The following is a 23,741-nucleotide window of genomic DNA, read 5'->3' as shown; positions in this document are numbered from 1 at the left end:
CTTCCCTCTCGTGCTCTCTATCTCTCATTCTCTCTCTCAAATAAATAAATAAAATCTTTAAAAAAAAAAAATAAAGATTTTATCCACTTATCTGACAGACACAGCGAGAGAGGGAACACAAGCAGGGGGAGTGGGAGAGGGAGAAAACAGACTCCCCGCTGAGCAGGGAGCCTGACGCGGGGCCCGATCCCAGGACCCCGGGATCATGACCCAAGCGGAAGGCAGATGCCCAACGACTGAGCCATCCAGGCAACCCCCCCAAGGTTAACTCTTTATTTATATATATATATATATTTTTTTTTTTTTTTAAGATTTTATTTATTTGTTTGACAGAGAGACACAGCAAGAGCGGGAACACAAGCAGGGGGAGTGGGAGAAGCAGGCTTCCCGCTGAGCAGGGAGCCTGACGCGGGGCTCAATCTCAGGACCCCGGGACCATGACCCGAGCTGAAGGCAGACACTTAACGACTAAGCCACCCAGGCGCCCCCCCAAGGTTAACTCTTGAAAAAAAAAGTTCTTTAAATACTAAATCTAGGATTACTTGCATAAGTAAAGCTCTCCCAACAACTGGAAAATTAGCGACAAAATGTCAAGCCTTTAATTAGAGGCCTAAAAGTAGCCCAGTACTCTTTAGAAACTCCATGTGGGTGGAAATACACACAGTTTTCTACAATTGGCAGCTTTGTTTTCATTAATAGGACTTTTTACAAAACATTTTAGAACACTTCAAATGACACTGTATAGGATCCAAGTCCATAATGTGAGCTCCACAGTGAGCAACCAGACCTGACCATACAGTTCTTGCCAGACTGCTAGATGAGACTGAGCTTAGAGGCAGGCAAAGACTTTGGGGCAAAGCAACACAAATCTAGAACAGGTAGACCCAGGGAACACATTCTGAAGGCAAACACACCTGGAAGCAGGAAAACATCAACTATTACCTGAATTGTGTATGTGCTGTGTATGGACTTCTAAAAGATATCCTAGAATATGCCAAAGTGATAACTGTGGTAAATCTAGGTAGAGAAATATTTTTTTATCCATAATTTCTAGATAAGAGATGACACAGTATAGTGGTATATGGGCCCTGAAATCAGACTGGCTGAATGAATCCCAGCTCTGTCATTTTCTTGGTAAAAGAGGGCTTCTTAGAAGAGTTACCTAACCTCACTACACTTCAGTTTCCTCATCTATAAAATGTGACCACTAATGGTATGTATATGATAGGGCTGCCGTGAGGATTAAAAGATTTACCAAATGAAAAGTACTCACTATTCTAGAATTCTAATGCTTGTACCAGAATAATTTCATTCAAGAATTAAAATTAAAATAGCAGTAAGAAAAATAAAAAAATTTAGGCCATGAAGTCCTGTAAACAATCAGATAAATTAAATTTAATACATTCTTCTAGGCAAAATGGAATTATCCACTGCAGCAGTTTCCAAACCATTTCACATAAAAGATCTGAGTATTGACATCTTTAAAAAAATAAAATAAAGCCACAAGAAATGGTTAAAATAATAATTCCTAACACTTTCATAGTGCTTTTCATGTCCCAGACACTGTTCATAGCACTCTACATAAAGTAACTAATTTACAGTCCTCATGGCCCCTCTATCAGGGTTCATGAGGTCCCCAGGGAACAAGTCAGTCAGTAGTGCATTCAGGATTCAAACCCAGGCAGTTTGGCTCCAGAATCTGGATACTTAATTACTACAGAAAACTCCATCGTGCCTGAGATACAACCTCCTATTCAGTCTCTCTTCTATGTCATTTACTACCCTCACATGTATTAGGCCCTCAATAAATGTTTCACTGTCTTAACAATATCAACTGGAAATCTGCTTGCCTTATATTTGTAATGTTCATTTCCTCAAAGAAGAAATGAATGAATGACATTAAGGAAAAATGAAAAAAATTCTCACTCCTTCCCTTACAGCAATATACAGTTTTTGAGAGAAAAAGGTGACTATAAACCCTTTGACCAGAAGTAACTCTGAATTTGATAAAGTATCATATGAGACTTTATCATGACATTCAGCTACTATGTATTTACCCAAACAACTACCAACTCCATCGAATAAGAAAAATTACTTCTCAAGAGGAAATAGAGATAGATGCCACAGTACACTGACTTCTGTCTGGCTGCTAGGAGAGAACACAGATCTTGAAAAAATTAATCAGCAGATGTGACTGTGCATACTCTGTCAAACCTGTGCGTACTCTTTTGTCAAACATGGACTACAACATAAACACATCTCAGAAAAGAAGGGGACTCTTACGCGTAGTCTCATGCCAACCCTTTGTCACCCACGAGGCAGGCGCAAGTGCTCTTGACCTCCCTGCACTGCCAGAGTTAGTTCCCAGAGGCTCTATCACTAACTTAGTTTACCATCCTGTGCTAGATTCTCTCCCAAGACAGTTGCCATCATTTCTGTCCTACCCTACTCCCATACTGCCCCACCCATTGAGAGATAACATATTTCTCACCCCATGAATACAGGCTGACCTGGTGACTTACTCTGAGCACAGAATGTGGCTGAAGGGATGATGTGTCAGTTCCAGGCCTGGCAGCTTCATATTTGAAAGACAGCATACTTAGAACAAAGTACAGAGGCAGTGGATAGTCTGAGAGCAGGGAAGGGAATATGAGATATTTCATCTTTGAGGCTTCAAAGTGCCAGATATAAAAGTGATGTGATTTAATGGGTAAAGATAAGACGAAGAGGTAAGAAGCTTCAATGATTGATTTGTACCACTGAGTTGTTATATAATCTTTTACAAATCACACTGGTGCTGAATTTCATTTTTCTCCATGTACAAACTGAAAGTAATCACACCCTTTTTGTACCTTAAAGGAATAATGTCCTTGGAGTATATGAGAAGAAATGAGTTACAAAAAATTCAAGGCAGAGTTACTACTTTTGGAAGTAAAAGCCAAGTTAAGAACCAACAATAAGGACAGTACACAACCAATGGGAGTTCGCACAAAGAAGCTTGGCACTCACAGTTCTGAGAGAGTGCAAAGGAAATCAGAGGAGCCATGAAGCAGAATCAGAGAGTACCTCTAATCACCTGACAAACTGGAAGCACATAATTTGAGAGAATCAAAACCAATACAATCAAAATTATACACAGACCCTTTATAAAAAGCCAAAAGCCCAGAAATAAAATGCTAATAATTAGAACGTGCATTCCTACTGCAGATATGCACAACATTTATGTTCAGAATTACAAATATTCCAAAATACAATTGTCTCCATCTAGAAAGTCAGGCTAAGAGGTAATAATGAAGCAAGTACCTGGTACAAAAGTGGTCACCCCAAGTTTATCAAGAGCAAGCAATATGACCTCTTTTTTGTTCTCATATCCACCATCACCCCCAATGTTTTTCATATAACTCAGAATAAGGCATACCTCTATTTGTATATCACAAATAGGCTAACAGCTTTACAAAATACTTCAAAGACACAAAACTAAATTCTAATTACTGTTATTACAATAAAGAGGAGGAAAAAACACTAGATTTTCTGCTACAGAGTTTGCTTACTAGGGCTTCTGAAAGTAACTCACAACGATGTAACCTAATGTCTGAAACACAGCAGAGTTTGTACTTGAACACAAAGTGTGATCAAAACTGGAAACAGAGGGCGCCTGGGTGGCTCAGTCGTTAAGCGTCTGCCTTCGGCTCAGGTCATGACCCTGGGGTCCTGGGATCGAGCCCTGCATCGGGCTCCCTGCTCCACAGGAAGCCTGCTTCTCCCTCTCCCACCACCCCTGCTTGTGTTCCTGCTCTTGCGATCTCTCTGTCAAATAAATAAATAAAATCTTTAAACAAAACAAAACTGGAAACAGCCGTTAAGTCCCAAATTTGAGACTGACAATCTTTCTTATTGCCACTTACCTCAGAAGGATAACAAAAAAAGAAATGAAGTTTTATCTGCAAACTATTCTGGGGAAGATGTGCACTGAGAATACGAGAACCCCTGGAAACATAAGGAAGAGCAAAGAGGAAACCATGGAACCAAGACGAAAGTGAAGCTCAATTTTTGAGGCCCAAGCTATCAACAGAATCAAGAAGCCAGGAAGGTTACCCTTAAATGCACAAAAATGGCAAGAGATCTTCCATTAGTAAGCAAAGGAAAAAAAAAGTAGCTTTTGATGGAAGAAATTTCAGAGGCAAAAACAGCTTAACCCCAGAACTGTGGAACTGACCCCTGCTGCCTCAGGCAAACAGGCCGCATGACTTTGGCAAAAACATACCTTTCATCCACCAACATTAGGAGTTTGAAGTAGAGCCGATCTCAAATCATGAAGGGTGGCATCTTTGTTTTCTGCAGTCTTTGGGAAAAAGATGACTGTGACTCTCCTCCCAGGAGTAACACACTGCCCCCCAGCATTCCTGGAAACCTCTGGAGCCACAGCAACAGTAGTGGAAGATGCTGTGAGAACATCACCCCAAGAATGCTCACAAGCCCCCGGACAGACGACAGTACGGAGATTATTGAGATGAGATTAGTTAAGAAAAATAAAACCTGGAAGAGGTTAAGAAATGCATCTAGGTTTGCAAAATGAGTCGGTAGCCAAAGCAGGATTTGAATTCGGGCTTTTCCTTCAGATAGCATCGGAACGGGCTTGACTCCCAGTCCCTGGCTCAGCAGATACTGTGTTCAGTGTTCTCCAATGTTAGAGTCAGCCCAGGTCAGGTTCTTGGCTGAATAGAATAGGGAAAGAAAAAATTTCCCTCAAGGCTTCAGGAAAAGAAGAAGTCAAATTATTAAATGTAGAGCTCTTATGCTAAAAGGTCTGGCTGCTCGTCCATCTTGCCAATCATATTTCTCAGCCAATCAAAATAAGTCACTGGATTTAAGAACCTAGCCATTTTAAGTTTTGACTAGAACCTGGATTCCATTTCCCCAACTTTCCCAATAAAAACAGTTAAGGGGAGGAGAAGGATACAAAAGTAACGACAGCCAAGAAACATTTATTGAACATCTACCATGTACTCAGCACTATTCTAAGCACTGAGGATACTCTACTGAACAAGAACATTCCTGCCCTCAAGGAGCTTCTGTGATTATGTAACTAAAAATTGAGGATACTTTCAGGGTACCTGGGTGGATCCATCAGCTGGGCAGCCGGCTCCTGATTTCAGCTCAGGTCATGATCTCAGGGTCCTGGGATCAAGCCCCACGCTCAGCAAGGAGCCTGCTTGAGGATTCTCTCTCCCTCTCCCTCTGTCCATCCCCCACCCCTGCACTCCTTCTCTCTCTCTAATAAATTAATAAATCTTAAAAAAAAAAATCAGGATACTTTCATGCTAGGAAGAAAATATGGAAATTAATGTTTTTTGGGGGGTCAGATTAAAGGGAGGAAATCAATAGCTGTGAATCACTTTCCATTTTTCTATGAATGAACCTGAGAAAATATGAATAAGTCAGGAGAAATCTTAAAATATTTTCATATAAATTAATACAATAAATATAACCCAACATTACTTCCTATTTTTTTTAAAGATTTTATTTATTTATTTGAGAGAGAGAATGAGAGACAGAGAGCATGAGAGGGAAGAGGGTCAGAGGGAAAAGCAGACCCCCCGCTGAGCAGGGAGCCCAATGTGGGACTCGATCCCGGGACTCCAGAATCATGACCTGAGCCGAAGGCAGTCGCTTAACCAACTGAGCCACCCAGGCGCCCATTACTTCCTATTTTTAAGTAATTATATATGACTAAATTTGAAAGCATCCTTACCTCAAGAGTAAACAGTGATCTTTTTTTAAAAAGATTTTATTTATTTATTTGAGAGAGAGAATGAGTGCACAAGTGGGGGGGGAAGGGACAGAGAGAGGGGAAGAAGCCGACTCCCCACTGAGCAGGGAGCCCGACGCTGGGCTTGATCCCAGGATCCTGGGATCACGACCTGAGCCGAAGGCAGACGTCCCAAAAGTAAACAGTGATCTTAAAATCTTGTAAGTACGTGGCAGAAAAATCCCAATATTTATTGAATTATTGCCAGCTGATAAACACAAGTGGCAAAAATAACATATATTTAGGGGCGCCTGGGTGGCTCAGTCGGTTAAGCGACTGCCTTCGGCTCAGGTCATGATCCCAGGATCCTGGGATCGAGCCCCACATCGGGCTCCCTGCTCAGCGGAAAGCCTGCTTCTCCCTTTCCCTCTGCCTACCTGTGCTCTCTGCCTCTCTGTCAAATAAATAATTAAATAATATCTTTAAAAAAAATAACATATTTAAAGCAATACTTTTATGTAACATTCATTGAACATTTGCTACACACCTGGCAGTGCTACCCACTTTTCCATATATTATCTCATTTATTTCTCACAAGAACTCTCTGAAGATAGGTACTATCATTATCCGCATTTCACAAGTCACAAAACTGAGGCTTGGAGAGGTTAAATGATTTGCCTATGTGGAGGAAAGATTCAAAAATCAAATCAGTTGCCAAAGTCCATGCTCTAGCCACAATACACACTGCTTCTATAGAATAGGCATTAAACCTCAGATACAGAAAAAATTCCTTTTTTTCGTGTCCTCACACCTAGAAGGTCATAATTATAAACGGCTGATTCAGGAGAGAGAGAATGAATAAATTCAAGTGAATCTGAGTCAGAACACAGTGACTCACTCATGCTATACCCTTAGGCAAATTCCAGGACATCCGTGCCTCAACCTACCTATCCATAAAAGGGGCTGACCTCACCAGAGCTAACCATTATTTGCCTCCTAGAGGGTTGTGTTAATTAATATTTATAATTTTATTTTATTTTATTTTTTTAAAGATTTTATTTATTTATTTATTTGACAGAGAGAGAGACAGCAAGAGCAGGAACACAAGCAGGGGGAGTGGGAGAGGGAGAAGCAGGGTTCCCGCTGAGCAGGGAGCCCGATGTGGGGCTCGATCCCAGGACCCTGGGATCATGACCTGAGCCGAAGGCAGACGCTTAACGACTGATCCACTCAGGCGCCCAATATTTATAATTTTAAATTAAACATTTTATTTTGAGATAATTGTAGATCTACATGCAGTTGTAAGAAATAATAGTGAGAGAAGATCATCAGATGAAAGAGACAAGGAAAACTATAGTGTTATTATTATTGCTTTGATTCTAGAGCAAAGCACCAGAAATCAAGGTAAATGAGTTAAGTGCACCACATGTGATTTGGGGGATGCGCATGGCTATAAAAGGGCATCAGTTGAGATCCTTGTAGTGATGGAAATGTTCAGTATCTTGACTGTATCAATTGCAATATCCTGCTTGTGTATTATGGTTTTCTAACATTTTACCATTGGGGGAAGCTGGGTAAAGGGTATACATGATCTCTCTCTCACACACTCACTATTATTTCTTACAACTGCCTGTGTATTTACAGTTATGTCAAAATAAAAAGTTTAAAAAAGGCAGGGGGCACCTGGGTGGCTCAGTTGGTTAAGCATCTGCCTTCAGCTCAGGTCATGATCCCAGGGTCCTAGGATTGAGTCCCACATCGGGCTCCCTGCTTGGCAGGGAGTCTGCTTCTCCCTCTCCCTCTGCCCCTTCCCCCGCTGGTGCTCGCTCTCTCTCTCTGTCAATAATAAAATCTAAAAATAATAATAAACAAAATAATAATTTTTTTTTAAAAAAGGTAACACTCCTTGTAACAAGTAAAACAATAGTCTGGTCACACTTTCCCTCCCAATCCCTCCCATTCCCACCCTCCTGAGATATCAATGCAAACTCACTGCTTATATAAACATCTGGCAGTTCTTTTTTTCTGCATCAAAATTGGATTATGTAAACTACATACTACCCTGCAACCTTTCTACTTCACCTATTATCACTGTATCGTAGAGCGTTTAAAAAAAATCTTTAAGCACCAAGCAGAATGGCAGGTACGGAATATTTTCTGACTGGGACAAATCTGACAAATGTTTACCATGCTAATGTCTAGTAGCTGAGTCAGCGCATTTAGTGAGAATGAACAAGAGAGTACAATATAGGAGAGACTGCACAAATGCAAGGTCTTCAGCAGCTGTTCTAGGATCCCAACCCCCTCTATGCTTCCTCCATGGAACTATCCTGTAGGCCCAGAGAGGAAGAAATGCTAAAAGATTTCTTTTCAGCAGAAAATTGCTAGAGGGGATAATTCTCCCACATACTCAAGACACAGCAAACTTCCTGAAAACATATTCCTCCTTCAAGGAGAAGCAAAATGTATTGTTGGTAATTTTTTTAAAACATCCATTTTTGCAATAACTACTACCACTATTATTGAGTGCTAATATTTTACATAATCTATCTCTAAAGCCCCCTTCTATCCCTCTCCCCTTTTATAGACAAAAACCTGGCTCAATGTGAAATAGCTTGCCCATGATCAGTGAGTACATGATACAGTTGGTGTTCAAAGCTATAAAACTACTGCTCTTCCCACTTTAACAGGTTTTTCTATATTATCACATGCCAACAGAAGAGAGTCAATAAATTCAACACATGTATTTAGGCAGATGCCATTTTCCACATATGTCTGCTGACTCTGATCCAACTTTTTTTTCCATTTAGCATACTTTGGGGAAACTATACAATATGCCCAGCCCTACTGCAGGTGACAGGGACAGAGAGGTTAAATAAAACAAAACAAAAACCAGAATAGGTCTCCAACCTCAAAGAGCTTTCAGTCTAGTGCGGAGTCTACAACCACAGTACACTGTAACTATATAGCCCCCATACTGAAATGTGGCAAGAACTACCCACAAGGAAGTACAAAGTGCTATGGGTTTGAAGAATCCAGCTATCCATCCAAAAGCAAATGATAATCTCTCACATTAGCTTCCTTACAACTGTTCTTGGTTTCAATTCTTCCCTGATATACAATGTCCTTCTATACAAAACACTGCCCTGAGCACACTCAACAAGTATGAACAAAAGCTTGCCAGCTCATGCCAGCAATAAAGCTCCTTCTCCAAAAATAATGCTGTAATTTTTAAAAAATTTGGCAATGAGGGGTGCCTGAGCAGCTCAGACAGTTAAGTGTCTGACTCTCGATCTCAGCTCAGGTCTTGATCTCGGGGTCATGAGTTCAAGCCCTGCACTGGGCTCTAAGCTGGGCATGAGCCTACTTAAAAAAAAAAATTAATTAATTTTGACAATGAAAATAAAGTATCTTTAATCTTTTTGGTCAAATCATGGATGTACAGAGTTAAAAGTGACTCAGACGTCGTTTTGAACATAACATCTTAGAAAGTTAAATTCACCTGTCCATTGTTACAAGACTTACTAAGAGTAGCTCTGAGACAAAAGCCCAGGTTTCTCAATTCATTGTATGGGATTCCTTTCCACCACTGCTTCTTTCTTTTAAGTCCAATAAAAATGAACTTAATGAAGTAAAGATTTTCTCTTCTTTTTTTTTCTTTTAAGATTTATTTATTTGAGAGAGAGAGAGCTCATGAGCTCGAGCATGAGCAGGGTGAGGGGTAGAGGGAGAGGGAGAAGCAGACTCCCCACTGAGCAGGGAGCCGGATGACGACCACGCAGGGCTCAATCCAAGGACCCCAGGGTCACAACCTGAGGGGAAAGCAGACGCTTTATTGATTGAGTCACCCAGGTGCCCCTGGTTTTTCTCTTTTTGTCAATAGATGCAGACATGAATAAACAGTTTAAAGACTTTCAAAAACTAACATGCTGGGGCGCCCGGGTGGCTCAGTCGTTAAGTGTCTGCCTTCGGCTCAGGTCATGATCCCAGGGTCCTGGATTGAGCCCCACATCGGTCTCCCTGCTCCGCAGGAAGCCGGCTTCTCCCTCTCCCACTCCCCCTGCTTGTGTTCCCTCTCTCGCTGTGTCTCTGTCAAATAAATAAAATTAAAAAAAAAAAAAACTAACATGCTAAACACCATGATGTGGTACATACAGAGGTAAAGGACAGCCTATCTTTGATATGGAAGAAGCTCTTCAGGCATTTGGGGGTGAAATGTTAATACACTCTATTAAAAAAAAGCCATCAACATCATCATCATCATCTTACCAACAACTAGTATTTTAGGGGTATCCACTATGAGCCAGGCACCTTGCATGATCCTTAGAACCACCCTTGAAAGACAGGTGTTATCACCCCACTGTATCTTTGTGTGCACCAGGTTTATATAAGTATCCCCAAACCCCATGGCTACCCCAGGGGCTGAGCCAGAATTCCAACTTTAGAGTGCAGGCTCTTTTCCCACTATCCTACACTCCCCCCCAAGGACAGAATAACTACACTGCACATGTGGCTGGGACAACAAATCACTTCAAATTTTGATATAATTTCCTGGCTGGCAGTTAAAATTTAGCCATCTTTTCAATCTTCAGGTTATTTTCACTAATTTTTTTTTAAGATTTTATTTATTTATTTGACAGAGAGAGACACAGCAAGAGAAAGAACACAAGCAGGGGGAGTGGGAGAGGGAGAAGCAAGTTTCCCGTGAAGCAGGGAGCCCGATGCGGGGCTCAATCCCAGGACCCTGGGATCATGACCTGAGCCGAAGGTAGAGGCTTAACGACTGAGCCACCCAGGCGCCCCTATTTTCTTTCATGATTCCTCAGTGGTCTTCCAGGTTTTCTTTCTTTTCTTTAAGAAACAGATACCCTTTTTCCAAATGCAATCTTTTGTGAAAACACTAAAATATAAGAGATCAAAGTTGAGCTGCTCTGGTTTAAGCAGAGTGGGAGAACCAAAGCTCTTCCCAACTCTCACAGCCACCCCTTAGGCACCTCCAAAGAACACAGTTTGAAAAACATTAACTTGGGGCACCTGGCTGGCTCAGTCAGTAGAACATAGGACTCTGGGTCTCGGGGTTGTGAGTACAAGTTCCATGTTGGGCAAGGAGCCTACTTTATTATTTTTTTTTTATTAAAGATGTATTTATTCGAGGGGGGCAGGTGTGCATGTGCAAGCAGGGGGAGAGGCAGAGGAGAGAATCTTCAAGTAGACTCCCTAGCTAAGCATGGAGCCCCATCATGGCTGCTATATCATGACCTGAGCCAAAACCAAGCGTCAGATGCTCAACTGACAGAGCCACCCAGGCACCCCAAGCCTACTTTAAAAAAAATAATTAATTAAATTTAAAAAAGAAATGATAGTATAAAAAAAAAGAAAAACACTAATTTAAAACAGAAGACTCTAACTTCTCCATCTCAGCTTTGCCATTTACCATGTGTACAACCTTTGGAAAGAAAAAGTTTCACTTTTTCCTGTCCTTTACAACAGAGATATCACCACTCACTTTATAGGTTTGTTATGAATATTACAAGGAGAAACAAATACAAAATTCCCAGTACATGGTAAGTATTCAAAAGTTGGCTCCCCTCTCTTTTATGCTGCAGAGGTAAAAGTTGTTGCCAATTCAAGAAATCTCAATAAATATATTCGATATTTTTGGTAGCAGAGACGTGAACAAGTAAATGCTCCCATAGCTCAACTAAAATGAACATAATAAATCCATTAAACCTACCTAGCAAGGTAATACCCCCTCCCAGGGGGGTATTCCCAGTTAGTCAATGACCCATGCACCTCAAACCATGATTTTGATAATAGACAAGAGATCCCTTATGAGATACTTTAATGTAAACTCTAAGTGTCTGGTGAATGTGTTAACATTCTCAGTACCTTAACTTTGGCATTTCCTGAGCTGAGCATTTAAACTGGCAACTTAACACTGCATTTAATGAGTATTTTTATGTTTATATGTTCTACAACAGAATCTAATGTTCATTTGCCCATCTTCTGGGCTTCTTTTTCTCCAAATACTACAAAACAAAAATACACGTATGTCATGTGCACCTTCACCTAAGGAATTTTAACCTGGTCCTTCCTAAAGAGTCATTAAGAATCTATTACCTTAGTCTGTTATTGATAATGTGTTCCCATTGCTACATGTATAACAGGAGACCAAACCAATTTTTACAGGAAAAGATTCTCAGTCCTAATCTAAACCCAGCCAACAACTCTCAAATCACACACTCTATGGAAGCTGCAGATGTTGGCTTTGATCCCTATGGTTTAGGAAGAATCACAACAATAATACATCACATTGCCCTGAAAAGACTTGTTTACAATAAAAAACACATCCTTGAGCATTCAATCCAGGAGCCAAAAAGATTCAGAATGCTAATCTTCCATTTTACCAGAAGACCTTGAGCAATTTACCTACTCTCTATTGATTATTTCTTCATAAAGAAAATGAAAATATACTCATTACAATGCCAGAGATACTGTTTTGAATAACCATCAAACAACTATGTCCTGGGGCGCCTGGGTGGCTCAGTTGGTTGAACGACTGCCTTCGGCTCAGGTCATGATCCTGGAGTCCCAGGATCGAGTCCCACATCGGGCTCCCTGCTCAGCGGGGAGTCTGCTTCTCCCTCTGACCCTCTTCCCTCTCGTGCTTTCTATCTCTCATTCTCTCTCTCTCTGAAATAAATAAATAAAATTAAAAAAAAAAAAAAACAACTATGTCCTGGGGTTATCAGGGACCACAGCAAGTCATCTTTCTCACCTCCCTAATTCCTTAACAAGTCCACACCTAAATCATCCTAGAAAGATAGTTACTAAGTCTTTGAAGAAGATATTTCACAACCTTCCTTGGTAATATTCCAGTATCTTGTCAGGAAATTCTTTCTAATTTGTAATCTATATCCCTTCCGCAGCAATTAAAACACATTCCCTCTTGTCTTCTATGGAAAAAGAACATCTGCTTAATACCACCTGAACAATATTCCTTCAAGAGATTATAAAATATAGGAAGCCCATTTTAAAAAGCTTCATGTAAATGCAACATGGCTTTAAATGGGTCATCTTAGACAAAGAACATGATTAAGAGTCTTAAATTCCCAGTTCCATCACCAACTTGCTCTGAAGATAGGAAGTTAAAACCATGCAGATGCTGTACCTCAATTACCCCATCAGTAAAATGCAAATAATAAAACCAGTTATGTTAGGAGAATTCAGTTCCTCAAAAAGATAAACATAAAGGAAAGACATTCTCAATCCCAATCTAAGCCCGGCTAACAACTCTCAAATCACACACTCTGTGGAAGCTGCAGATGTTGGCTTGATCCCTATGATCTGGGAAGAATCACAACAATAATACATTACCAGATAGCCCTGCAATTACACTCCTATGCAGATACCCAAAACAACTGAAAACAAGTACTCATACATGCATGTTTACAGTAGCTCTATTAATGATATCCAAAAGGTTGAAACAGTCCAAATGTTCATCAGTGGATAAATGGACAGATTATTGGTATATACATACACAAAAGGTTACGTACTGTTATGATTCCATTTCTTTTTTTAAAGATTTTGTTTATTTATTTGTCAGGGAGAGAGACAGTGAGAGGGAACACAAGCATGGGGAGTGGGAGAGGGAGAAGCAGGCTTCCCGTGGAGCAGGGAACCCGATATAGGGCTCAATCCCAGGATCCTGGGATCAGGACCTGAGCCGAAGGCAGATGCTTAACCACTGAGCCACCCAGGTGCCCCTATGATTCCATTTATATGAGAGAGCCAGAATAGATCAATCAACCAGATTGCTGGTTTCCAGGGCTGGTGGAAGGAGGGAAATGAAAAGAAACTGAATAAACTGGGAACAGGTTTTACTCTGGAGTAATCAAAATGTTTTGGAACTATGGAGGTGGTGGTTTCACAACACTGTGAATGTACTAAACACCACTGAATTGTTCACTTTAAAATGGTTAATTTTGGTGGGGCGCTGGTTGGCTCAGTCGGTGAAGCATCTAACTCTTGGTTTCAGCTCAGGTCATGATCTCAGGGTGGTGAGATTGAGCCCCACGTCCTCCCACTCCCCTGGGGAGTCTGCTTGAGATTCTCTGCCTCTCGCCCTTCCTCGGCCCTTCCTTCCCCCACTCACATGAGTGTGTGTACTCTCTCTCTCTCTCTCAAATAAATAAAAAAAAAATAATAAAAATAAATTAAAAAAATAAAATGGTTAATTTTCTGTTATGTGAATTTTACCTCAATAAAAAAAAAAAAAAAAAAAGAATGCCAGAAGAGGGGCGCTTGGGTGGCTCAGCCATTGAGGGTCTGCCTTCGGCTCAGATCATGATCCCAGGGTCCTGGGATCGAGCCCCATATCAGGCTCCCTGCTCAGTGGGAAGCCTGCTTCTCCCTCTCACACTCCCCCTGCTTGTGTTCCCTCTCTCGCTCTCTGTCAAATAAATAAATAAATAAAATCTTTAAAAAAAAAAAAAAGAATGCTAGAAGAACTAATGAGGACAATATCCATAAAATGTTTAGCCCTTCCCAGGAAGTCATCATATAAAATTCCAGGTAGACTGGTAGCAAAAATGTTTAATATTATCTCAGTATAGCCTATTAGACTCTAAGCAAGGAATATGTAAATGAGAAACAAAAAATAAATCAAAATAAAGTCTAGAATCACAGTTATACAGTATTCTATATGCCAATAAGAGCCAATAAATAAGCGAATGAATAACGAGATAAATAACCAAGCATATCAACTGATTAACTATAGCAACAATGGCCATAGAAAAGCAACAAGAAAAAATAAAGGTAAGGAATGAACTTTAAAAGCCAGTAGTACCAAAATACAAAGACGCATTAGGTAGGGAGCTAAGAACAGAGAAGCTAATGATAGCAAAGTTAAAAAAGACATAAACCCTTAAATTCCAAGGCCACATATAAAGACCATGAGAATCTCTACTCTTGCCATTTTGGTTATCCTCAGTCCTTAATCTCCTTCTCCTTTAATATAACCTCCTGGCAAGATACCAAGGCTAGGCCACCATTCCTATCGTCATATTACTTCTTCAAGTATTACTTCTTATGGGGAGACAGACATGCTAATTACCAAAATATAGAGACCATCTCTATCTACTTCCTCCCTTCCCACTTTTTAAATTCACTTCAATGTGTCTTCTGGCCCTATATTCCTCCAACACTGTTCTTGTTATGATCATCAATGATCTTTGTGTTGCTAAATCCAAAAAATACAGGCAATCACTTTCTCCTTGAAACATGTTCCTCTCTCAGTTTCTGAGATTTCCTATTAAATTCCTTGGATCTTGGTCAGGAACACTCTCCTGTTAGTCTATACATACATTCCCTCTAGGTAATCTTGGCCATTTTTCTTGACTGTAAATACCACCTATCAAGAACATCCAGATTTACTGCCAGGGCCCTTCCAGCAGCACTGAAAGGCTCCTTGCTTGATGTCTCCACTTGTATATTTTCAACAGACAGCTCACATTCAGCATGACTAAAGTTGAAGGTCTTCATTCTACTTCCCAACTCTATAGTCAAAATCTGTTCCTTCTCCAAATGTTTCCATCTCAGAAATGGCAACTTCATCTACCCAGAGGTTCATGCCAGAAATTTGGGAATCATACTAGACTCTTCTCTCCTCCCACATTTCCAATCCATCATTAAGTCTTGCCTGTCCTAATTCTAAACTATCTATTGAATCTTAAAAAAAATAAACATAATAATAAAATAAACGTCTATTGAGCCTTTCTACATCCTTCCATCTCCACTGCCTAGAGCCTAATCCAAACCATGATCATCTTTTGCCAGGACCACAGTAAGACATCTTAACTCTCATACTTCTCTTCCAAATTTTCCAGTTTCCAAAATTTTTTCCACAAATTTCTAATATTTTCCACAATGTAGCCAGAGTAATTTTTAAAAATCATGTATTAGGTCACAACACTCATACTTAAACTCTTCCAAGGCTTCCAGTTATACTTAGGAAAAAAATCCAAAATCCTTAGTATCGTCCTCCCTACGTGTCTGTCCTCATCCTATGCCCCTCTCCTTCCTCCCCCATCGCTCACTGTATTCCAGCCACCCAACCTTCTTCCAGCTTCTCAAATGTGCTGTGTTCCTTTCCACCTTAAGGCTTTCATACATCCTATTCCCTTTGCCTTTCCCTTTCATCCTTCTAATCTCTGCTTAAATATCACTTCTTCAGAGAAACCGTCCCCAAAGCTCCAATGTAATTCAGGCTCCCCTACTATAATCTCTTTTTCACTTTTCCATCATAGGACTTGATACACTTTGCAATTATACAGTTATTGGTGTATTTTTTGTTTATGGTCTCTCTCCCCTTCGGACTATAAGGGCATAGACAGTGTCCATTTTTATCACTGTAGTCTTAGTATAGTGGTAGTAGTTTAGAGAGTTTAGAATTGTTTAAAGTAGTTTAGAATCAGTATAATTTAGGGTTAAAAGCAAGAGACTATGGAGCCAGACTGCTTAGATTCCAATCCTGGTGCTGCCACTAACTAGCTCGAAGACCTTGGGCAAACTGCTTAACCTATCTGTGCCACAATCTCCATATCTATGAAATGGGAATAATAAAAAGTACCTACACCATAAAACTGTTGTAAGAATAAAAAGAATCAATGATACAAAGCACTTGGTACAGTACCTGGCACAAAGCACTTCAATAAGCACTGGTTCTGATCAGCTCTTACTATGGTATCCACAACACTTACTGCAGTGGTGGACATTCAATAAACATTTACTGAATGAATGAATGAATGAATGAATGAAAAAAACAAGACTCCACTATAATCATTATATAGGTCTTTAAAATGACAGAGCAGGAATATTACAGAGACTTCAGAGAGGAAAACAAAAACAGTTAAGGCAAAGACTGAAGTCACCGACAATTTATAATGGCATAAAGGAACAAGAGTAATAAAAAAAGCTAATTCTATTGGATTCCCAGTCTTCACCGCTATACGTAAAATATGTTCACTCTTCCAGAAGTTTACACAAGGTGATTTGGTAGCTTTGACTTTTCCCTAAATATCATTCTTTTCCGTGCCTTAAGTCAACTTCTTCCAAATACTTCAAGCACTAATCATAGTTCAAATAGATGGTAAAATTCAGATGCTAAAAATTTTCTACCTGTTTTGCAAAGAAATGCTCTTCTGTTCCTAAAATAGCTCTGGCCTGTTTTACCACACATATTACAGAATCCTCAAAATTTTGCCATTTCTTTTCTATTTGGAATTCTTTCAGACACTGTTGCTTTCTAGGTTTCTCTTTCCCAGTAAAGATGCATCCTCTAATTTGAAGCACACAGAGAAAGGAGGGAAAAATATGCTGCTTTAAATTCCTATTTCCTATTCAAGTTTTCTCAAAAGACACTAAACTTCAATCTAAGCATCACTATTATTTGTTCTTGTTTGGGGGAACATAAAATCCTTATCATGCTACAATAATAATATTGGAAATGATAACAGCTGTCATATACAGTGCTATCTGCTGTTCTAAATGCTTTATATATATTAACTCATTCAATTCTCACAACTCTATGGTATTCTACACATGAGGAAAGGCATAGAGAGGTAAAGTAACTTGCCCAAGTTGCAGAGCTAGTAAATAGTGGCCCTGGGATTTGGACTCAGACTGCCTGACTCCAAGAATCAGTACCACTAGGCTGTTATGCAAGAGTCTGGAAAGACATGTTTTTCTACCCTGTTTTCACTGGTCACCTAGACTGAACTACTCTTATTCTCTCCCCAAATCAAACAGGCATATTAATCCTGAGCAACTCAGCAAAACTTCAAATGTTTCATTACATCATAAACATACACACCTAAAACAAAGTAATTTTGGTTCATGGGAGAATGAATATATGTTCTATCCTGGGAAGCAGAAATAAACAAATGATGAAATCATGAAATGTGAAATCTGCCTCAGTTAATTCTACAGATAGAAATACAATTCCAGTAAGAAATAGTAAAAAAAAAAAAAAAAAAAAACAACACTACAAAATACTTGTAATATCTTGGAAGAAAGGTACCAAACAAGATTGTATTATTGTACTGTATATATTGTATTGTACATTGTATTATTGTTTACACATATTCAGCAGTAGCCTACATATTCCCTCTCTCAATTTCATGACAATCCTTCTAAGTCCTTCCCCTCATATAAGGCTAAGAACTTCAGCTTAGTCCCTGCTACAAACAAACCTGAAGGCATGTATTCAATGTTTAAATTCATTGAGCTCAACTTCCAAAGAACAGTTAGCTTGGAAAAAATTAATAAATGAGAACCAATTAAATTCAGGTCACATTAGAAGTAAAAAATTAAACTTATTAGCCAAGCATGCCGGACATTTCTAAGTCACAGTCATCCTTTATTATGCCAAATCCAGTGTCATCATACAAGAACAAATATTACATGTAGCAATCTTAAGTGAAGACTTCCACTGTGATGGCAGCAAGAGAACCTTAATTTAGTGAATCATGATATGCTGTGATTGCAACTTTTTAAGGGGATTAGGATGCCATAACTGAAGACTCTAATCCCCAAGAAAACCCAGTGCCCTCCTCACTCCTTCATCTGTCAGCCCCCATTTGTTTCTTTCAGAGCACAGCTTAAATTTCAATATTTATCAGGTACCTGGTCAACTCTGCTCCCCACTGGAATAAACTTGGTAAGAGCAAGTACACTCACATCTACCTTTGTATCCCAGCATCTAATGAGCATTAAATAAGTATTTGCTAGATGAACAAAAGTCTGAAAAGGTAAGGGTTGGAAAAGAGTTACAAACGGGGCACCTGCGTGGCTCAGTCGGTTAAGTGTCAGCCTTCGGCCCAGGTCATGATCCCAGGGTCCTGGCATCAAGCCCCGCATCAGGCTCCCTGCTCAGTGAGGAGCCTGCTTCTCCATATGCTACTTATCCTGCTTGTGCTCTCTCTCTCTCAGATAAACAAACAAACCAAGAAAAAGAAAAGAAAAAGAGTCACAATCAAGAAATAGTTCCAAAAAGTCTGAGGAATATATTGCACCTTAGGAAACAACACAGTACAAGAACAGTACTCAATGAAGAAAGGAAAAAGTTCGGGTGAAGTAGAGATTATAAACCCCAAGAAGAGACAGAGAACAAGATGGAAAAGTTACTGATCTACAGATGCACAGGCAAGACTAACTGGAAGAGAGGGGGTAAATATCTCAGTCTCACCTCAAAAACATGCAGCACCTCAAACTTGTCTTTCACTAGCGCTTGCAGGCACTCACTCCTTTCCACCTACATATTAGTAAGCTCCTCCCATGCTGGTTTAATGTTTGTCACCTCTCTCCTCCATGACTGTCAGGCATAATGCTGCCTTGAAAGAAGCAAGGTAAAAAATAGATAAATAAATAAAATAGTAAAAATTAAAATTAAAAAAAAGAAAGAAGGTGTCCAAGAACCTAGATGACATCTACACATTGTTGCTGTAAGATAGGATAGCAGTTAACATCTGAAGAGCACTTTATCTTTTTAAGGCAGTTTCATGTACTTTTTCTCTACGCAAGTATTATAGAAGTATTCTCTTTCCCATTCTTTAAATACAGATTCATAAAAGTATTCAAAGCCTTGGATTTAAATCCCAGCTCTGCTAACATACTTGCTCTCTGATCTTGGTCAAATTATTTACTCTCTCTGAGTTCAGTATCCACTGGGAAAATAATATCCACCTTAAAGGACTGCTATGAGTATTCAGTGAGATAATACATATAAAGAACATGCCCAATAAAGGGCAGTAACCTTCCCTATCGCCTCCTTAAATAATTTGTACAGGATTTCTCAGCTAAGGAAGCTCATAAGCCCAGGACTTAAACCCAGGTCTCCTGATTCCTTAATCTGTCTTCTTCTTACCACATCATTTTGGCAGACTGCCACATACTACTGGGCACATAAATACATTCTGACAATAACTGATCACAAAATTTTTATCTATCAGTAACTAATTTTAGCTTTGCAAAAAGGGAAAAAAATAGATCTAATTAACTAGGGGGGAAAAGGGGTTTGAAATTATAAAATATAAATTACCCCCAAACCACGGGACAGGTTGTACCATATACTTCTGTACAAAAAGAAATTATGACAAGAAACAGAAAGTTCTCTCTGGGTTTATGAGAAACAATTGGAGAAAGAACCAAGAATGACTATGATTAAAGGAACTTAAGGGTTTTGTGTTTTTGTTTTGTTTTGCTTTGTTTTGTTTTTTGGTAAAACAAACCACTGGGCAAAAAGATCTGCATCCCATCCTAAAATAACTCTATCAAGGCCGAGACACATCTTTAAAAAAAGAGACCTGGGGCGCCTGGATGACTAAGTCGGTTTGAGCTTCCGACTCTTGGTTTTGGCTCAGGTCATGGTCTCAGGGTTGTGAGTTCAAGCCCCATGTGGTGGGGCTCCAGGCTCAGCGGGGAGTCGGCTTGAGATTCTCTTCCTCTCCCTCTGTCCCCCACCCAATGAGCGTGCACTCTCCTTCTCTTTCAAATACATACATAAATCTTTAAAAATAAATTTTAAAAAATTAAAAAATGGACACCTGGGTGGCTCAGTCGGTTAAGCATCTGCCTTCAGCTTAGGTCATGATCCCAGAGTCCTGGGATCAGGTCCCGCATTAGGCTCCTTGCTCAACGGAGAGCCTGCTTCTCTCTCTGCCTACTCTCTTCTCCCTCTCCCCCTGCTTGTGCTCTCTATGACAAATAAATAAATAAAATCTTTAAAAAAATTTTTTAAAAAATTAAAAAGAGACCTCAGTGTGCTAACAACAAAACTCTTTTTTTCCAATTCCTTTCAGGGCAGGATAAATGGGAATAGTGAGATAAACTGTCAACAAAAACTGTCAACGTTCATGAAGACCCTTGATGATCATAAATGTTTGGATTCAGTATTAATAAGGAGCAGAAAGGAGCATGATCAAAAAAAAAAGTTTTGGGGCACCTGGCTAGCTCAGCCAGTAGAACATGCAATTCTTGATCTCGGGATCATGAGTTCAAGCCCCTCACTGGATGTGGAGCTTACTTTAAAAAATAAATAAATAAAAGCATACAAGTTTCATAAGATTCCTAACGTGTTGAAAATATTTTGAAAATTATACAGTATAAAAAGAAGTTATTACAGTTAGTAAAAATAACCAATTGCTTTCAAATGACATTTCTAACTAATCTTTTCCAAGTGACAAACAAAACTCCTTCCAGGATAAGTTCTAGAAGATATTCAAAGAAGTTCATATCTTAATAATCCCCAAGAACTTTCTCACTAAAAGAGAAGAGAGAACAATTAAGTCACATTCTGAACCCATAAGTTTCTGAAAGAAAATGCCAGAAGAGAGCCTGATCTGACACTGACAGAACAAACAAGATTTAACCAAGAAAGGTAAATAGTGGAGTAAATTTGTCACAAAGCAGGGCAGAAGCTGATAAGAAGCTCTATCCCTATAACCCAACCACCAGCACCAAAACCAAATTTCTTGTCTTCTTCAATCCAACTTAAACCTCTGCTAATTATCTCCTACAGAAACATAACAAAATGTTCCTAACTTTTTTTGTGACACTCATAGCAAACTCCAACTATTATTTAGCATTAATTAGGAGCCGCTGATATACTATACTAACTATAAATTCTATGCAGAATAAATCTCCAGGAGATAATGTCACATCCTTCTCTAAATTCTTTCCTCTGTTATAAATTTCTCTTCAGAGAGCACACATTCTTAGCCTAACTTCCCAATGTAGATTCTCCACAGTCTGGTGGCTCTTCACTAAACCCTTTCTGGAAGTACTGAGGTCCTGATAACTAGGAAATCACTCATGATCAAGGGCCCTACATTTAAATATGGCTGACCTCAAAAAAAAATTTGAGGAACAATAATCTTTCCAAAACTCATGAGAATTCTAAAAAAAAAAAAATCATAGACTTGTATAGTTTCCATCTAAGAACTAGAAATTTAGTCTGTTTTCTCTTAAAACCACTGTCCTACTGATTCTACAGACTATGGAAATACTTATTCAACCTAGAATGACCTCTAGCCTGAATATTTTTTTTCAACAAACAATCTACGCAAATTAGGATCCTGACACTGAATCCAATGAAAATAAAATTAATAAGAACACTTAGTCCCCAAAGTTTCCAAGTTGAGAGAGAAAAGGAAAACACAATGGAGTTGCCGGAATTTTAACTTTTTCTATTTAAATATCTCAATATCTGAATGATTCTTACACACAACCTGTTTAGTATATGCATAACTAAACCACTAATCAAATATAATAAAACTGTTCGGAAGATGACTCCTTGGGTTTCCTCTGGATTCTTCCTAGAAAGCACTCTCAAGACAAATACTGATTTCAAAATCTTGACCATCTTCGTTGGACATTAACCCATTTATTTAACACGATAGTTAGAAGATTTCCACTGAGAACAAGCTGAGGGGAAGGAGAAGAAATAAGTATCAACCAGAAAGCAAACTGGACAGCAAACGAAATTTTCTATCAAGAAACAGAACTGTTATTGCTATTCTCACGAAAATGATACAGACTTTGACAAGCAAAACCAGCATGGTCTCTTTACTTATGAAGTACCAGTGACAGAATCTGATTTCCTAGGTAGAAGAGATCACAAACGACAAGTCACTGTGTGCATAAAGTGACAGTAAATAGAAAAAAAAAAAGAAAATTTAAAAAACAAAAAAAAAAAAAAACACGACTTAAGGTGCATTTAAAGATCTTTTGGGGACATGGGGAAAAGTCAAGTACCAGAACTCAGTCTCAGTTTCCCTACCCCAAAAAAGCAAGAACATGACACTTCGCTCAGAGTAGCAAGGGGCCCATGTTCCACTTGCCTCCACCTACTCGAAGGTCCCTTCAAAGGCCGGACTCAGAGAGGGTGCCCAGCGCAATTGAGTCATGACACCCGGAGCCTTGGGGGTGGGGAGGTGGGAAGAGAACCGGGGGGTCAAAGCGCGCAAAGCTCTATCCGTTCCTGGAAAGCGATTTTCCCCCCACACTAGGGGTGCCAACACCCGCCCTAGACCCAACATCCCCTTCCTACCAAACCGCGCAGAGCAGCCCCAGCATCTCTCCCCCCTTCCGGCCTCTCCCTCAGTTCTCCGCCGCCTCTCCGACCGCGCCCCCGAACACAGCCGGGTAGCTCCACCTCCGGCCGTGTCTCTGCGGCCGACCCGCCCGCCCACCCGCCGGCGCCAAGGTCTTCTCAACCCGCCGGCGGAAGGATGCCGGGCCGGGCCTCCCAGGCTCCTCCCGGGCCTACCTGCAAAGCGGGCGGGAGCTCCGTCTGCAGCCCAGCGGGGGGACTCAGCCACCGACTGGAAGAAGAGGCAGGAAGGAAGCAAGGGGTCCGCTCTACCGACCAGCGGGAGAAAGCAGCCTGAGCGAGGGGCCTCGCGGATAAGTCAGCCTTCGACCCGGCGCCGCCGCCGCTCAGGAGACATCAAGCAAGAAGACGGCGCAAAAGATCACCGAATACACGAACGCCTCAGACATCGTAGGAAGAGCGCCCAAGCTATCGTCCGAGGAAGTGTAGTCGAGCGCCGAAAAACAGCTCAGCTCCAACTCTAGGTCCCACTCCTGTCCAAGGCATGAATAAACAAACCCAGATCATAAGCCGTGGAGTAAAGTAGCCGGTGCTTCTGCCATTTTCTGTGTTGGTTGCCGGCTAAGTTGTTTAGAGCACTGGAGTTTTTCTTGGGTGTTGAAGATCAAGTCATAGCACAGTAACACTTGGCAGTTCAGCGACTACGTTACGCACTCCCAACACTTTTTATCCCAGCTGAGCAAGTGTGACTCTTAGTTTCTTCACGGACAGTGAGGTAAATAAATATACATATGTATGACAGGCACAGAGAGACAATAAGAGAGAATCCAGGGCGCCTGGGTGGCTCAGTCGTTAAGCGTCTGCCTTCGGCTCAGGTCATGA

The 23,741-nt window shown here is 40.2% G+C and overlaps 1 protein-coding gene across 11 annotated transcripts in view; it reads right to left on the bottom strand.

Annotated features, from left to right (window-relative positions):
* Positions 1-23,299, bottom strand: part of AMBRA1 (autophagy and beclin 1 regulator 1) — a 171,334-nt gene extending 148,035 nt beyond the window's left edge. For 4 of the 11 annotated variants that reach the window (XM_025879196.2, XM_073904677.1, XM_025879203.2 and 1 more), the window contains exon 1: positions 23,076-23,298. The gene's annotated coding sequence lies outside the window, so the exon portion shown is untranslated. Of the gene's footprint in view, positions 1-4,264; positions 4,289-18,995; positions 19,141-22,856; positions 22,955-23,075 lie in introns of those variants that run through there. The other 7 variants (XM_025879204.2, XM_073904680.1, XM_025879198.2 and 4 more) reach the window with 6 other exon arrangements.
* Between the last annotated feature and the right edge of the window lie 442 nt (positions 23,300-23,741).

This window comes from Callorhinus ursinus, unplaced genomic scaffold (assembly GCF_003265705.2).
Source record: "Callorhinus ursinus isolate GAN/ISIS: 27379988/994484 unplaced genomic scaffold, GSC_fseal_2.0 scaffold21, whole genome shotgun sequence".
NCBI classification, from domain to species: Eukaryota; Metazoa; Chordata; class Mammalia; order Carnivora; family Otariidae; genus Callorhinus; species Callorhinus ursinus.
Note: the sequence above shows the minus strand (reverse complement) of the source record. Positions and strands in the feature narration are given on the sequence as shown.